The 14,328-nt window shown below is 52.3% G+C and overlaps 1 long non-coding RNA gene across 1 annotated transcript; it reads right to left on the minus strand.

Moving 5' to 3' along the window:
- Positions 1 to 9,847: 9,847 nt before the first annotated feature.
- Positions 9,848 to 12,343, minus strand: LOC144613966 (uncharacterized). Its single transcript, XR_013551468.2, has 2 exons — positions 11,700 to 12,343; positions 9,848 to 10,619 (listed from the first exon to the last, which is right to left on the minus strand). It is a non-coding gene; the product is annotated as an uncharacterized LOC144613966 (long non-coding RNA).
- Positions 12,344 to 14,328: the final 1,985 nt, after the last annotated feature.

Consider the following 14,328-nt stretch of genomic DNA (forward strand, 5'->3'; position numbering starts at 1 on the left):
GGGGCAGGGAGACCCTGGTCCCCCGTGTGTGTGGATACGTTTGGTTCCTAAAGTTTCAAAGTGTAGACGAGCTCCAAGGTTTAGCCAAAGGAACATGTTGGGCTGTGGTAACCGGCGGAAAGACGATCGTTTAAGAGCCAGTTTGCAAGCCTGGGCTCCGCAGCTCCCAGCAATGTTGGAATAGTGAATTGGAAGTTGATTAGCACGTCTGGAAGGTTCTCGGGGACAGTGGAGGCTGCTCACGCCCACGTATCAAACTTCCCCAGAATCCTCATTAGATGTTTTCTCTCCCAGCAGTGTGTTCAGATACTGGGAATGACCTTGGTCCTCTGTAAGCCCAGATGCATTCTTATTGGTGGAGAGAAGACGACTGAGGCTTTGGACAAGGTCACCCAAACCTGGGTGCCTGGGGTGAGCTCTGGGTTGGGATGAATTGCACCAACCCAAACCACGTGTGCATGGCTGCTGCTGTCACCCCTGCTGAACTGTTCTGGGGGGGGAGGGGATGGGCTTTCCTGGTGCCCTGGGGGACAGAGAAGGGACCAGACTGACCAGAGAAAGAGAGGCAGAGGTGGGGTAGGAGGAGCCCAAAGAGAAACAGAAGGAGACAGAGAGAGAAAGGAAGGAAGGAGGGAGTGAGGCAGAGGGAGGGACAGAGAGCTTCAGGGAGCTGGACAGAGAGGAGAGGAAGAAACCCAGGGGTTAAGAGTCTGGGACAGCAAAGGGACAGCAGGGGAGAAAGGGAGAGACCGGGAAATGAGGGAGAGTCAGAAACCGAGAGGGAGGAAACAGGAGCGGGTCAGACCTACTGGAATACATGTGCAAAGAGAAACAGAAGAACAAAGACACGGTCTCACAAGAGTAAGAAATGGGGAACGAGGGGGCAGATGCTTGAAACATGGGGATACGGACCTTTTTTTTTGTCCCCCAGAACATGGGATTCTCGAAGTCCCCCTCTAGCCCCCGGCACCCTCAGAGACACTGCTGGGATATCGCAAACGAGGCATCAGCGCTGCGGGGCTGGATTGCGTCAGGGGAGGGATGGTCCATGGAGAACATCAAAGGGAACCAGGGCCCTGGATTCATTGGCAGGACTCCCGGTAGGGCCCACAGGCCTGAATTCCTGGCCAAACCCCCAGGAAACATTCTGATGGGCAGATAGAGACACTCCAAGGAGGCTGCCTCCTCCCTCTCTCCCTCCTCCTCCTCTTCTCCCTCTTGCGTTTCGTTGCGATCACAACTGAGGGTTGGCCAGGGCTCAACTGAACCAAAGACAGCAGGGCATGCTCCTCCAAGGCCCCCCAGGTCTTGAACCTTCTAGTAACATCCGGGGGCTGCCTGACGGAGGCGTCCAAAGACCCTACGGAATGGTGCTCAGTGCTCAGGGGGCAGAGGAGCGTGTTGATTCGGCAGAGGCACCCGTGGGATGAAATCAGGCTGCATTCCTTGAAACTAGTCTGGGACATGGGATGATAGGGACACCTCCCAGGGCCCTAAGCGTGATCCCCAGTGCTAAGGCTCTGAGAGCCCAGCGCCTGGTGCCTAGTAACCACGGGCACATGGCAGTTCTACAGTGTCTAGAAGACAGAAGCCAGATTGCTGTCCCGGACAGGGGGTAATATATGGCATCGAGCTCCGGCCGAGAATTGAATTCCACCTCAGCTGGAGAATTAGAACATTGTGATTAGAAACGAGAAGAGAGAAGGGACGAAACAACCTGTCTTCAAGTGCACGATGACAGAGCACAGACTCTCCTGGCAGCCCAGGGGGCTGGGGAAGGACAGGGCAGATCATATTAATAACAATAAATTATATCTGCACGGTGATTTATGGCTCTGATGCGCTTCCCATTATGTTATCTTAAGCATCACAGAAGGATGCATTCTCCTGATGAGTATCCCAGCCGTTTTAACGTAATCATTGCTATCAGTGGCCACAATGGTGTCTGTGCCACCATGGATGGCTTGTCTCCTATTTTCCACATGGGAGAAACTGAGGCTCAGAGAGAACAGCGCCTGGCCCAAGGAAACAGCTGGAGCCAGGATTTCAATGCAGGTTTTGTCCTGCTGGGTCTTTTCCTGGTGCTCCATCATTTCATCCTGGTAGCCAGACAGGCTCTTTCTTCCTCTTCTTCTTCTTCTTCTTCTTTTTTTTTAATGTTTATTTTGAGAGAGAGAGAGAGAGAGAGAGCAAGGGGGGGGAGGAGCAGAGAGATCTGAGCAGAGAGGGGGACAGAGGATCTAAAGCAGGCTCTGCACTGAGAGCAGAGAGCCCCACGCGGGGCTCGAACTCACCAACCGTGAGATCATGACCTGAGCCGAAGTCGGACTCAGCCAGCCACCCAGGCGACCCAGAGAGCCTCCTTCTTATCTTGCCATTTTGTCACCACCTCCGTGGAATCCTGGTTCCTCCTTTCCTGTGGTAGATTAGTTTTCTCTTCCACTCAGCCAAGGGTGAAGGGGGTGTAGGATCCCTCCTGCCCGGCCCTGAGGCCCTCCCTCTGCCCCACCACCCAGCACGCGCCCCCTCCCCCGCCACCCCCGTGCCCACGAGAAGAAAGAATTCCCCCCCCCCCCCACACCCCCAGCGCGCCGCAAGGGTGACCCGGATGTGGACTTGACCTTTCAGGTCCCCGCTCCTTGGCTGGCCTCACCTCTGCCTTTGAACCCAACAGCCGCCTGGCTGGCACGTTCACCCCACCCTCCCTCTCTCCCTCTCCCCTTCACCTCCTTCTCCTCTCCTTCAGGAAGCCCCCAGCCCGCTGCCTCCCTCCGGGGCTGAGCTGATTTGGGGACCAGGTTCATTTAGCATTTGCAGAGTGAGCTATTCCAAGAATGTGCAGATTTAGTCCTGGAAGTGGCCCTAGAAGGAGACTGGCTCGGCTTCTGAGGCTTCTGAGCAGGAGAACGAATGAGCCCCCTCCCCCCCCTGCGATTTCCTTTGTCTCAGTCCCAAATCCCCCTTTACACGATCCCAGAGGCTTCCTCGTAAAACAGAACTGTAACTTTATCTAAGATGAGCGCAGCACCTGTAGAATGGATAAGGTGTAATTAATAACAGAAAATAATGTTTCCCCCCTCCTGACCTTTCACCCTCATATAAGTGTCTTAAGTTTTATGACAGCTAAGCACAAAATGAATGTGTGCGTGCGTGTGTGCGTGTGTGTGTGTGCGCGCGCGCGTGTGCGTGCGAGGTGCAGGCTCCAGCGTGTGAGTTCGAGCTGAGTCTCCGTGGGGCCGATATGTCTGTCTGGTGAGTATTCACCTAGCCCTGGCTGGAAATGGTTTACGTTTCTGGCTAGACTGGCCTCTCGCTGAACCCAGGCACTGCCTGAAACCGATCTGATCTCTTCAAGTGAGGATTCCGTCTAGATCTCAAAATACCCGGTATCTATTTCCACGCAAAACTTCGGGTGATGCAAGAAGCTGAATATTAAAAAAAAAAAAAAAGGCGGGGGGTGGGGGTGTGGCACGTGTGTGCGTGCGCGCGCGTGCACACGCGCGCGCACACGCACATGCTCTCTTGGATTGTCAATTACATTTCAGAACCGCGGTGGACGCTGGGGAGGGGGTGTCGATGGTCACTGTGCCCGTAGCAGTGGGCAGGAAACCAAGATGCACATGTCCTTGGTCTCCATGCTGTAAATACTTGGGCCTGCGAGCAACTCATTATGGAAAATGTTCACCTAAGCAGTTACAGCCCCCGCCCCCAGAGTGGCAACATCCTTGCTGTTTATCTGGGGAAAGATCTGTGCTTGGCCGTGCAGGTGGGGCTGGAGGAAGCAGGGGAAGGGGTGACGAGAGCCTACCTCCCAAGACTCTGTAGATTGTTTTCTGCAGGCCGAATGGAAGGGCCCTTGGACGGATACTGCCTGTCTCAAGGGTTCCACAACTATGTTCGTTTTGAGTAATACTATCTTGCTTTAAAGGTCACTGGGCTGGCCCAAGCTATTGGTTTCTCGTGATTCATTCTGTTTGATATTCAACTTTTCGAGAAGTCCGCAGCGCCAGCCTCTGGGTTAATGGAAGCCACACCAGCCACGGAGCCAGTAGCTTTGAATTCTCCCCGGATGGGGAGGCCTGGGCAGGGTGGAGTGAGTTGCCTCCTTTTGATCAGCAGCGCTGATGTGAACCAGAGGTCACGCATGTTCGGGGCCTGTGTGTTAGTTCTAGTAGACAGCAGCAACTGGGACCCCCGACATTCCCTCACCCCCTCCCCCCAACCCAGGGAGTTTTGTTTTCCATGCCTGTCCCTCTCTGGGCTGACTTTTCCAGGACCCCTGGGGCACCAGAGGGACTTTGTTTTGGAAGATCCGGAGCCCTAAATCATCAGAGAAGGCCCCTCCGTCCAGTCCTGGCCTGTCTCTTTCCATCTCTGGCTCCTTCGGACGCAGAGAAACCAATTCCTGCTCCCACGGGGCATTCCTGCTTACCGCTGTTAGGTGACAGGTTGGATTTGGAGGGAGATCTCTTTCTCCCAGGGGAGTCATTGCGTTGTTGAGTTCTTTTATGGGCATGCTTGAACTCTGGAGGGCCCCCAAACTGATAGCCACCTCTGCTAAATTGATCGTAGATTTTTCTGTCTTTATGTCATCCCGTCATCCTTCTGCAAATGCTTTGGTCCTGCCATATTTTTATGGCTCTTCTTCCAAGACTTCTGTGGAGGGTGGGTCAGCATGATTTATCTACAAGGAGAAGGGAAGGAGAATTTCTTATCTTTGCTATCAGAAGGTGGGATTTCCCTCTTATCACCCTCTCTTTTGCTTTGGGGTTTAAAGGCAACACGAATTGGTTGGATTCAACTGTTTAGGGAGTTCTGGAGGCCACCAGCTTCGTAAAGTTGACAGTGACCAGAAACTGGGGACTCAACCAACCATCTCCTAATTTCACCTCCTCCCAGATACTTAAAATCCCGGCACACAGTCCCTGAGTTTGTTGCCGGGACAAGAAGATCTTGATTGGATTAAAATATTTCCCAGCGGAGGTTTTGAGGCTTTGGCAAACATAATGAGCCGAGCAGCTCTTCAAAAACAGAACTTGAAAAATTAAACAAGTGATATATATTCATTATCGGAAAACGGGGAAAAGGCAGATAAGGAGGAAGAAGAAAATGAAAATCACCTGTAATCCCCCCACATGGGGCTAACTATTCGCATTTTACCACATGTCTTTCCAGTCTTCCGTGTAGAGTAAATGCCTTTTAAACGGAAAATCGCAGCAAAAATATCATCTTGCACATGCGGTCGGTGACTGTTTTCAGTAGCCAAGATTGTATATACTCGTAGACCATTTAAATAATCACTGACAAGCACAGTAACAACAAAACCCAAAACTGCCACCCCTGCTGACTCTCCAGTGAACGTCCTTCTAGGTATCTCTTTCCGTGCTGTTTGATAACGTGCTTTCAAAAAATCTGAACAACACAGCACGGTCTCCTCCGTGTCAGCGAGTGAGTTTTCTCTACATCCTAATTTTCCGGTTGGGAGGGTTGGGGGCCCGTTCGCGGGAAGCGCCACGGTTTAGCTGATACATCCCCAGCAGGTGAACCGCTGAATTGTTCATAAACTCTTCTTGTGGCTGAGTCGGGTTGCCAACACTTTATCAGGTGGGATTGGTGTCCCGCCCACCGCTCCTCAGATGAAGGTCATCCCCGCCTGTCAACTACTCTGCCTGGCGAGACAGAAATATGAATCCCTTCAGAGGACCTTCATTAGCACAGCAAGCCCGACTGACGGTGGTTGCAACAACGAAGGGTTTGTTTCTCTCACACGATGAGTGATCAGAGGTGCTGACTTTGACCCAGCTGCCCCATGAGGTCATCCCTCCTTAGCATTTTGACATTTTCTTCTTAGGCCTGTCTTCCTCGTGTTCGAAGATGGCTGCTTCGGCTCCAGGCATCACGGCTGCATTAAGACCGGAAGGGGAAAGGACTGGCGCCAGAAGGAAGGCTCTCCTTCCTCTGGAGCTTTCTCTTTGATAAGAAATCAAAAGCCGGCTTACGTTTTACGGGCCCCAGCTGTGCCACGTGGCCGACTCTAACTGCAAACAGGCCGGGAAGGTGAATCTTTTCTTTTTCTCAGGGGGGCAGGAAAGGGAGAAGGATGTTGGGGATGGGTGTTTGGATCGGTGAACCGGTGGCTTAGTCATAGCCTCTAGAACGTTGTCACCAACAGCTAGACCTGTTTCGGGGCATTGTCTCCACTCCCCCCTACCCCTGACCCCCCCTCGCTCTGACTTCCCGTGTGCCTCACCCGTCTCTTAGTGTCTCCAAACCCCGCCCTCCACTCTTTCCCGTTTTGAACTGGGCTCTTGGTTTGGGAGCTACACCCAGCCTCTGCCATGCTGGACTGGGCTTTTCACTCAGCCCCTGGCCCCTGTTGTCAGGACGCACAGGTCTGCTAGATGTAGGGCTGGCCGAGAATGGCCTGAGTTAGATTCTTCCAGCGGTCATTTCTTTGGTGGCCCATGCGACTACTTGATTTGACGTCCCTTTCCCAAGAGGAGACCCCTCCTTGAGGATTCTGCTTTTGAGTACAATGTCATAGGAGACTTTTGAATTGGACCACGGTCCCGTGTGTTTCTTTGCCCTGCAGCCCCAGAGATCGTGACCTGGGTGACAGCTGAAGCCGTGTGGCCACGTTTTGCTGTGGCTCTTAGAACCAGATCTAGGTTCATTATGACCATTTTGTGGGCACCAAGCCTAAGCCTGAGTAGGTCTGAAATCCCGCCTCCCAGCCCGTCCACAGACCCATGCAGACTCAGGAGGGGTAGGGCTTGAAAGAAGCCTCGGGAGATGCACTTTCTGGTCCAGACTGCTGCCCACTCACCCTGGAGAGAAAACAGAAGGGGAAAGGTAGAAACGCCTCTGAACGTGGCCGCCAAGTCAGCTGGTGCGTGGGGAGCACAATGTTCCAAACACAATTAAAACCCAATCAGAGTCCGGAAAAGTGCATTAATGGCCCTCAATCAAGCGGCAGAGCACATGTGGTGTAGGCGTCTCTCTGGGGACCTGCTCCTTCAAGAGCTGTCATGATGGTATGACAGCCCCCAGCCCCGCAGCACCCCTCGCGACCCTGCCTAGGCCTGAGCCTCGGGCACTGGGATCCCTGGTGTAGGGAGGGAGCCCGGGGCCATCTGTGTCTGTGTTTTTAACTTTTGTTCTGTGTGGATGCCAGAGGGGGGAATCAGGTGAGTCCCCCTGAGGGTCCATTCGTTTTCGGGAAAGCATGTGAGAGGCTCGCTCGTTTAGTCAACAAGTATTTCATTCAGGGACCGCTTCTGTGGGCCCAGCACTGGCCTAGACCAGTGCGTTCTTGACCTGCAGGCAGTGTCCCCAAGGGACGCTGGGCAATATGTAGAGATGACTTCAGTTGTCACGACACGGGGTGCATCGGATTTGTAGAGGCCGGAGATGCTGGCCGGCATCCCACAATGCATGGGAAAGCCCCTGTAATAAAGGGTTGTGTGGTTCAGGGGTGCCCGGGTGGCTCAGTCGGTTAAGCGTCTGACTTCGGGTCCCGTCACGATCTCGCGGTTTGTGGGTTTGAGCCCCGCGCCGGGCTCTGTGCCGACAGCCCGGAGCCCGGAGCCTGCTTCGGATTCCGTGTCTCCCTCTCTCTCTGCCCCTCCCCGGCTCACGCTTTGTCTCTATCTCTCAAAAATAAATAGACGTCAAAAAAACAAAAAACCAAAAAAACCCCCAATTGTGTGGTTCAGAAAAGCAGTGGTGCTGAGGTTGAACCCCTAGCTTGTGTATGTGTATATGTATATGGTGTATACGTATGTGTATATGGTATATATGTATGTGTATACATATATGTATATATATGTAGTGATGAACAAGACAGATGTGGTCTCTGCCCTGGCTGATTGGAGTCATCGTAACTGTTTCTTTAAGTAGCCAGACTTGGACAGAAGTCTCTTTAAGAACAACATCGGTCTCTCTTTTGTCCTCTCTCAGGTGTGGGCCTGGTGGTGAGTGTGTATGTGCCTCCGTGCGTGCGTGTGTGCGTGTGTGTGTTCAGAGCCGTGGGGGGTATATGTTTGGACTTGTGTGGTTGTCTGTTTACATCTGTGCGCATCGGTGTGGCTCTGTTCGTAAGAGAGATTTTTTTTTTCTTGTCATTTCCTTCCTCTGTTTGCCAAAGAAGCATGGGTGACTTGCTAGGACCTTCTGGGGTTGAATTCGTCACCAGACAAGATTAAGAAATCCTTAGGGACGACCCTTCTCTGCCCCCTTCTGTCTTCCTCGTCTCCACCCCCTCTCCCTTTGCTTCCCTCCCTGCCTCCTGCTCGGTGATAAAACTCTAGAGGTCAATAAACTTGTCTCTGAGTCAAAGCTTTGAACTTGAAGTTTGGTTTAGGCTAACTCTGCTGGGCCTGCAGGAGTATCCAGGAAACGATAAAAATGGTGTTCCAGAAGAGTCAAAGCACAACCATGAGAACAAGTGTTCCAGACGAGCGTTTTCCACCTCGGCACCATGGACATCCTGGGCCACTTGATTCCCTGCGGGGTGGGCTGGCCTGTGCATTGTAGGGTGTTGAGCGACAATATCCCTGACTTGGACCCATCAGAGGCACTGCAGCCGGGAGCAACCACTGAAAATGTCCCTAGACGGTGCCCGGAGTTCCCTGGGGGCGTGAAATTCACCCTCACCCCTGCTAAACACCAGTGATCTACAAATGCACAGAACAACATGATAGAATCTCACCACTGACTTTTTTTTTTTTTAACTGTCTTTCAATGTTTATTTACCTTTGAGAGACAGAGAGAGACAGAGCGTGAGTGGGAGAGGGGAGAGAGAGAGGGAGACACAGAATCTGAAGCAGGCTCCAGGCTCTGAGCTGTCGGCACAGAGCCCGATGCGGGGCTCAAACCCATGATTCATGAGATCACGGCCCGAGCCGAAGTTGGATGCTTAACCGACTGAGCCACCCAGGTGCCCCTCACACACTTACTTTTGCACAGAAGATGCCAGATACTGAAGAGAGATACTGTGTGATTCCATTTATGTAAAGTACAAAAACCAGCAAAGCCGAACAGGATAGTGGTTGCCCTTTGGGGAAGCGGGACAGACAGAGCCTGAGACCTTCCGGGACATTGCTTTTTTATTTTATTTATTTTAAAGTTGATTTATTTATCTTGAGAGAGAGAGATAGCGAGCTGGAGAGAGGCAGAGGGATAGGGAGACAAGAGAATCCCAAGCAGGCTCTGCGTTCTCAGTGTGGAGACAGACCCAGGGCTCGAACTCACGAACCGTGAACATGAGATCATGACCTGAGCTGAAACCAAGACTCAGATGCTTAACTGACTGAGCCACCCAGGTGCCCCGCTTGCTTTTTTTGTTTTTGTTTTTGTTTTAAATCTAGATTCTGGGTACACTTAACGCTGTATGTGCTTTGCTGTATGTATGTTACACCTGAACTGAAAGTTGTGTGTGCATCGAGGAGGAGGCACATATTCAACGAACACATTTGGAGAATCAGAGAAGACTGTCTTCAAAAAAGAAAAATCCCGATGGCGCAGGTTTGACCCCCTTCCCAAGCCCTGGAGTGGACGGTTTATGAGCAGCTCTGTTTAAATGATTCTTACACAGTCCCCCCCAGCTGTTTCTAAAGCTGTGAACAATAAGTCTACTGAGCAGTGATCTGATTGTGGAGAACACGTTGTCAGCCTCTATACAAACACACACACTCTCTCTGTCTCTCTCACACATACACACACACCCCAAACAGAGATGTCACCGGGCCTGTGTTCAATTGAGTTTCCTGCCTTTGTGTTCTCCAGGCAGCCCTTTCGGAGGAGAGCGAACTAGAAACTGACACATGAAATGGACCCATAGGCCAGGTTGAGACTTAGGAAAACAAATGGCCCCTTTAATCTTCTGGAGGGGGGAGCAAATAATTGCCGAGTGCGACAATCAGCGTTTGCCTCTTTACGTTTTTTAAAGGAAAAGCTCAGCCTTAGCCCTCTGTCCTGAGTCCTCAACACGCGCACCAGCCCCATCTCAGCCCGGAGGGCCCTGGATTATTACCCGTCGGGCGCTTCGGGTCTTTACAAACAGCAGCACAGCCACGTGGGGTGCCCAAAGCAAAGGCTCCGGGGATTCCGTGTTTTCTTTAGCGCTTCCCTTTCAGGGAACCCCACGGAAGTTTCTGGAAGCAGGCAGGCCACAAGATGTGTCTGAGAGACCCCCAGTCTTCCTCCCAGAGGCCTCCTCAGGCATCAGCATTTGGGAAAAGCTGTGTGGATGTTTGCTGCAGCCTTCCCAGCTGGTCAGCATTTATAAAGCCGAGCACATCTGTTCTTCACTGCGAGCGTGGCGAAGGGGAGAGAGAACAGAAACCCCAGACACGGGGATCGATCCCACCTAGTGCCAAGAGAAAACTGCTTCTAAGTCGGAGTCATGGGGAAGTGCTTCATTCCAGGGCAGAGAGTTCATCAAAATGCCCCTCTTGGCCACCTTCCTTCCCGGCCCCCGCCTCCCCCCTTTCTTCTCTCTCTCTTTTTACAAGTCTCCAGGTTCCAGCCCGTCTTGAGATTTATGATGTGTTTCGCTTTGCAAACACCCTAAGAGCGGATTTGGGTGACAAAGAGCGGAGGGGGTCTGCAGAGAGAGCCTGTTGGTTGGAAAAGAGAGTGTCAGGTATAATGAACACAGGATATTTTGCAGCATACGACAAGTTACAAATGCCCCCACGCGTGTGAAAAGCTCACAGCAACAGCCTCGGAGGCAGTTCACCCCCCCCCCCCCCCGTCCCGCCCCCCCTCCGTCACATGCACAGAGAGGCGTGACGTGCTTGCAAACGCAGGCAAAAGACCCACGGGCGTGCGGCAGCGTGTTCCTACACGAGCAGGCCCACACCAGTGTAGAAAACCGGAGACAGACTCAACCCCGTTTGCAACATCAGAGCCGGATGGGGCTACGCGCCCCACGGCGACGCAGGCACCTCCCCGGGGCTCCTCCGAAAAGTTGAAAGGAACGGCCTTGGAGGGAGCGGATTCGCTTCGTCTTCTTGCGCTTTCCTGGCAACGCAAAGGTCCTCCGCCACGCAGTCCGGGGGCCCGCAGACCGCGCACCGTTCTGCTTCTTAATAAGACCCCCAGGCCTCATAACAAAGCAGAAACCTCCAGAAACGGCATCTCCCCGAGCTCGGAGCCCGGGCCTGGCCCCCGGGACCGTCTGGAGGCCTCTGTGCCTGCCTTCACAGCTGCTGCAGTAAAGTTTCCAAGGGGAACTTGGCACCTCCACAGTGTCACCGGAGACCCTGGCAGAAAGCGAGCGCAGGGATCGATGACCCGAGGCCACGTGACGGAGCAGGCCCTTGCCAGCCAGGACGGGGAATTACATGGGGGGCTCTCGGAGAGACCACATAAAAACTGGCCCCCAGCCTTCCATCCTTTTCTCTGAGATCTAAGTACAGATGGCTTGACATTCCTTCTGCATAGAGTTTCCTCAAAAGATTTGCCAGGAAGGAACATTTGGAAACTGCGTTTTAGGTATAATCCCGTCGGGGAGCCACTCTCGCCGGCTGGGTCTTGGGACCACAAAACGCTGCGCGACCCACGTGCACGCTCCACGGACCCCACGTTGGGGAACCTGGATTGTCCACCCGCATCGTGTATCCCGTGCTGACCATGGCTTTTTGGCAACACTCGTGTCTCTGCTCGCACGTTAATTACTACGCAGACATACTTACTGTGGGCACCGAGTTTCTGTGGCGGGGTCCTCTCGACACATGTTCACAATAAAACCACATTTTTTTTTCCCCCTTCCCCTGACCCCTAGGGAAAAAAAAAAAAAAAAAAAAAAAGATGAACAGTTTTCAAGATGCCGTTTTAATGGCATGAAAACGGAGTGTTCACTCTGCTTTGGTTCTGTTTTCTTTTCTACTTTTATTAAGAAAAAGCCTTTAAACCAAACATTCCTGGCTCGTGCTTGCGCTTCGCTTTGGCTTTTACGCGGAGAGAGAGACAGATTAGATTAGATTAAAGACGGAGGGACGCCTCGTGCGATCCATCCCATCTATAGGTAGTTGGGTCGATAGGGTGGGTGTGCACGCGCGCGTGTTTCTTCTCGTGGCTTTACTGACGGTCTTTTTACGGACGTGGTGTTCTGGTTTCTAGGAATGCATTTGTTCCTCCGGCTTCCTCCCTTCAAAAGTCTGCAGCCTTTGATTGTGGCCTGACTTTTAGGGGTCTGTGGCATTTGGAAGCAGGGGGGAAGGGGATAGTAAATCTTATTAATTCTACTCTTTAGCTTCTCCCAACTTCTCCAAACATTTTCCAAAAGCAGTAGCAATTTCCTCGCGGACTGTAGATGAAAGGGATTGTTTCAGAGACCCTCTCCCCCGCCCTGCCCCCCCCCCCCAGGGCCCCAGGTTTGTCCGATGATGTCATAGAGGTAACCAAGGTAACACGCTGTGACATCACAACCCAAAGGCTACTGACCTTGGCCTGGAATTCAAAGGAAAAGCAGCCCATAAACTTCTAAAGCAGGCAGGAGATAAATATCCTTAGTCATAAAAGAACAAACGAAGTTTGGGGTGGGGGGGGGGTGCTGGGAAAAAAAAATAGAACTTTTTTTTTTTTTGTTTTGTTTGAAAGAAATACAGTAAAACAGTCTGCCAAATATTCCAGGAAGTGCCAGTGGCCATTTTGATGATGTGAACTAGACTTTAAAACAGAGGAAAAATGAACACGGTGAGGAAGGGTTGTTTACAGTATTAGAAATCATTAGGCAAAGCTTCCCCCAACTCTCATCTGTACAGTGAGCCAGAGCAGAGTAGAACAATAAGCCAACATCCGTTTCTGAGTGGGGGTGGGGGTGGGGGTGGGGGTGGGGTGGAGATCAGCTACCAGAAAAAAAGGGAGAACTTCAGGGAAGGTATTTGTCAGAAAGGGAAAGTGTTCCAGGCCACAGGGTAGCCTGGACTGGATCCTGGAACAGAAAAATGGGTGAAATTTCAATGAAATCTGGAGTTTAGCTAATAGGAATGGACCAGTGGTGATTTCTGAGCTTTGAGCAATGTCCTGGCTGGTCACGGGAGACGAGAACGTTAGGGGCAGCTGGGTGGCTCTCTTGGTTGAGCGACCGACCTCGGCCCAGGTCACGATCTCACGGTTCGTGGGTTCGAGCCCCGCGTCGGGCTCTGTGCTGACAGCTCGGAGCCTGCTTCGGATTCTGTGTCTCCCCCTCTCTCTGCCCCTCCCCTGCTCATGCTCTGTGTCTCTCTCTCTCTCTCTCTCTCTCTCAATAATAAATAAACGTTAAAAAAAATTTTTTTAAATGAAAGATATCTTTATTTATTTTTTTAACGGGCCGTTGTGCATTGCGTGTCCTGGAAAGTCTTTTCATTTCTCGGGTCTGGAAATTCTGCTCGTCTCCAGGGGCTTGCAGCCATGTGCCCACGTGCTGGGTCGCTGTGGTGGGCGATGAGCTCGTGGCAAGCAGGTGGCTGGTTAGACACGCAGGAAGGAGGCAGAGGCCGGGAGTTACCTCTGGGCACCTTAAGAAAAGCAAAGGAAAGCAAAGGCAGTCTCCCGGGTCATCCCCGACTGTTCTTGTCCTCAGAACCTTGCGTGCGACACCTGGCCCCGATTTCACAGGAATGCTTTTTTCTCAAGACATCCAGAGGATAGGTTGATGACACAGCATGAGGGGCTGATCTCCAGACGCCCGTGGGGGTAGGAGGACAGCCCCGAAGTGGGAGAGGAGAGATCCCGTCCCTGCCTCCACACGGACTTGCCTAGGTATGGGGACAGCCAGTGCTGTCTGCCCCCGTTTTCCTTGCCTGCCAAATAGGGGTGTTGGACAACAGATCACATGGGCATATAGACTTCGTGTCAGATGCTGCTTTGGATCAACTGGCTGGGGCCCTCCTGAACCTGAGATCCGGGAGAAGGAGTGCTGTGATCCATTAGTCATGTCTGCCATGGATGTGGGAAGGGAAAGGGGAGGCATGTTGTCAGACCAGATCCCTGTATGCTTGGGCCCAGACTGCTTTTCCCAATAGGCTCTTGTGCCTTCACCAGTATCCGTGTGGGCCAGTACAAAGAACACAGACCCTGGAGTCAGCCAGCCGTGGCTTCCCACTCCAGCTTTCCTCCTTGTACTGGTGGTTGTGTGGCATTTGACACGTAGGACATTTGGGGTGTCAAATCTGGCAAAAGGTGGCATTTGATATTTACAAGTAGGAACCATGGTGTAGGAGACAAGGTAACAGGCAACAAAACCAATGATGAAATAGAGTGTTTTCAGAGTACTGAACGGGGTGACCTGACTCACGCCTAAGGGGCAGGCAAAGAAGACTTCCTGGAGGAAGTGGC

This window comes from Panthera onca, chromosome D3 (genome assembly GCF_046562875.1).
Source record: "Panthera onca isolate mPanOnc1 chromosome D3, mPanOnc1 haplotype 2, whole genome shotgun sequence".
Classification (NCBI taxonomy): domain Eukaryota; kingdom Metazoa; phylum Chordata; class Mammalia; order Carnivora; family Felidae; genus Panthera; species Panthera onca.